General features: G+C 36.5%; 1 pseudogene; it reads left to right on the forward strand.

Annotated features, from left to right (window-relative positions):
• Positions 1-309: 309 nt before the first annotated feature.
• Positions 310-409, forward strand: LOC122107181 (annotated as a pseudogene).
• The last annotated feature ends 3,195 nt before the right edge of the window (positions 410-3,604 follow it).

The raw sequence follows: 3,604 nt of genomic DNA on the forward strand, positions 1-3,604 counted from the left end.
CCACAAAGCTAACTCAGTTACATAAATAAGTACTTGAAAAAGCCATCACCTTAGGACCTAGCTATAAGTGCTTCAAAGTATGATCAAATCTAAAATGAAAAAGCCTTAAAATTGTCATTGACAAAAAAACACAAATGTGAGCAATTGACTGAACAATATAATTTTTTTCCACTATACACATTATTTTAGGGAAATAAGATCAATAGTATTGTTAGGAACAATAAGGTTTCCTTGCTACAAATAGGCACCCAAGGATATAAGCCTGTATAAAGATTGCATCATTAATTACTTAAATTTAGAGGATACTACCTGCTTTAGTAGTACGTATACCCAAATTACAACAATACAGAGATTAACATGACACTTGCACAAGGATAATATGGAAATATGGGAAGTATTCCATATTTTTCGTTCTTCAGTTGCAGAAATGAAAAACAGTTATTAAGAAGTTGATTGCAAAATTACAAGCGTAACAATATATGCAAGTGTTAGAATTAAACATTAGTTTGACATCAGCGTATTAAATCTTCACCTTAGAAAGGCCTTTACATAGAATAACCTTTACAAAACTTTTGAAATTAGTTAACATTGTCATTTTATCCCAAAGAAACATACTACTATAAGAACCTAGAAAAAGGGACTGGGAAGGTGGCTCAGTGGTAGAGAGCTTGCCTTGCATGCTTGAGGCCCTGTGTTCGATTCCTTAGCACAACATAAGCAAAAAAAAGCCAGAAGTGGCGCTGTGGCTCAAGTGGTAGAGTGCTAGCCTTGAGCTGAAGAGCTGAGGTACAGCATCCAGGCCCAGAGTTCAGGCCCACGACTGGACCAAAAAACAAAAACAAGAACCTAGAAAAAAGTAATCTTAAATTTTCTATATGGAATGCAATCTGAAAGGACACATTTATTAATAAATATATATATTATAAAACAATGTTGAATTCAAAGTATATCTAGGAAAGAATGAAATAGATTATGGATATTATGCAAACACAGAATATAGAATATTTTAAAATATACTTTTTTCAGAAAAGAACCAGAAATATCTTTAGTTTCTGTACCACTCATTTCAACAGATAAGATCAAATTATTTCTGATTAAAAAATCTTAAACTGTGCAGAAATCATTACAGATGTACACAAACAACTCACATTTTGACATCAAAGCCAGGCAATTCACTTGGAAAAATTCCACGGAATTTTTACATTAAGATATTGCTGTTATTTGGATTGTGAAAATATTTTGTATGGACACAAAGAATGGACTGGCATTTTGATGTTTAAGAAACGTAACTGATATCTTAACTATGCTAAATAATGCTGCAATGAACATAGTTGTTCTGGTAGCTTTAGTATGGTCTTGTTTGATGCCTCTAAGTAGATGAATGGATTAAGAAAATAGAATCCTATGGAATGGAATTTTATGCCTCCCTCAGAAAGAATGACATTGCCCCATTTGTTAGGAAATGGAAAGACTTGGAAAACAATATATTAAGTGAAGTAAGCCAGGCCCAAAGAAACATATATCCTATGTTTTCCCTTATTTGCAATAACTAGTATATGTCTGAGACAAGCAGAAATGGTCAGATAAGTTGATGTTAGGTGAAATGAACCCCAAGATAAGGATTCAAATGTTTTTTTTTCTTTCTTGAAATTGTTTCTAACATATTTATAAGATGATTTCTTTGTTGCTTTGTATGTCCCTCTACCACAGTATAACCCCCGCTTTAATTGTATTTGGTGTTGGTATGATTTGTGGAGGGGAAGGAAAAAAACAAATTGTTTAAATAGGGATACAGGTTGACCCATTGCAACAATGAGATATACAAGATGTCATGTAGAAAAACGAACTTTACAACTTTGGCCAGGGGGAGGGTTAGTGAGGGGGGAGGGGAGTAGGGGGGAGATGAGAAGCTATGGGAAGGGGAAATAAAGGAGGAGCCAACAATGCTGGGTAAGAAATGTACTCATTACCTTGCCCATGTAATTTTAACCCCTCTGTATGGTGTTTTCACAGTAAAATAATAAAATTCAACAAAAAAAAAGATAAAAGAAAAGAAACTTATCCGAAACATTACAATTTAATAGAACAATTTGTACAGCCTTCCACAACTTCAAAGAGGTAGTGATGCATACTTATCCTTTTGGTAATATCAAAGGCAGTTTCTTCCAAGTTGTTCTTCAGACCTGGTTTGATATAATGTTTCAAGAGAAGGAGATCCAGTGTATTTTTGCTATCTATATTCCCAGGAGCAAGATGCAAGGGAGTCAAGAGGCGTTTAGTTTGGGCATTGGTATCTGCATCATGATGAAGTAAGAAAGACACCACACTGGTATTATTACACGAGTAAGCACTGCACAGGGGTGTCCAGCCATTAACAATTTTTGCATGAATATCTGCTGCTTGAGCCACCAACTCATGGACAATGTATAAGTGTCCACTGTAGGCTTCCCGATGAAGAGGGGTATATTCATTATCATCCCTAGTATTCACATGAGTGGCCTTTATGGAAGGTAGTCAGAACACTCTACTAAGCCGATTATTTTCAGCAGCTCAAAGAAGAAATTTGCTTGATCCTACTCCATTTTTTTTCTTGCAATTGATACGATTTCTCACTTTTTCATTTTGTTACTCATCTTCATCAGAATTGCCTAACTAGAGACTTTCAGTGCCAGTGGGAATAAGGTGTCCATGTATTTCCCCAATATTTCATATTTTTTGAACTTGTGGGAAAAATACAGTGAATTTTCTGCATCTTTTTTTTCATGATGATTTATTTTCTCTTTTTACATTTTTATTATTCTAAATCATTCTAACTGGAAAGTTGGGAATTGATGGAGAGCCGAGGAAAGATGTTCCTCCGTATTCAAATGTACAGACTGAAAATGAGGATCACTGTTGTCTTCATGTGCAGCTTCTTCCAGGAATGAGAAAATAGAAGGTGGCTCAGGGGTAGAGTGTTTGCCTTGCATGTACGAGCAATGGCAGGTCATGTCCACTTTGCAGCCTTGTCATTCAGACCCACGGTGCAAAGAAAAAGACGTAATACCCCAGCCCTCTGAAGCTTGCCACTTTTTGTGGTATCCTACTTTATTTCTTCCTGCAAACCCTCAGGGCCTAGGATCCCAGGATCAGCTATGGGTCCAGAGACTTCATCACAGCCTAGGGTGATGGAAGCTGAGTCAGAGTTGCCACAACCTGAGTTCAAGCCCCGTGGTTGGCAAAATAAAGAATAAATAAAACAATTAATTAACTATTTAACTAAATTAAAAAGAAATAAACCTCTCTAGTTTGGAATTTCTGCCAGTTTCCTTCCTTAGCCTGGGCTTTGAACTCAGGGTCTTGGTAAATCTGTAGCAATGTGAGGGTAGGTGCAGAGTTGCCACTACTTGAGTTCAAACCCCGTGCCAGCCAAAAATAAAAAAAAGTCACTGAGCTCTGCAGGGGGAGTAGTTGTGGAGATGGGAGGGAAGGGATGGTAGGGGGAAAACAAACAAAGAGGAGGCAACAATGCTCAATAGGAAATGAACTCATGACCTTGCTCATGTAACTGTGATCCCTCTGTACAACATTTTTTGCGATAAAAATGTACAAAAAAAGAAACAAT

Source organism: Dipodomys spectabilis, unplaced genomic scaffold, assembly GCF_019054845.1.
Source record: "Dipodomys spectabilis isolate Male_0828 unplaced genomic scaffold, ASM1905484v1 ptg000047l, whole genome shotgun sequence".
Lineage (NCBI taxonomy): Eukaryota > Metazoa > Chordata > Mammalia > Rodentia > Heteromyidae > Dipodomys > Dipodomys spectabilis.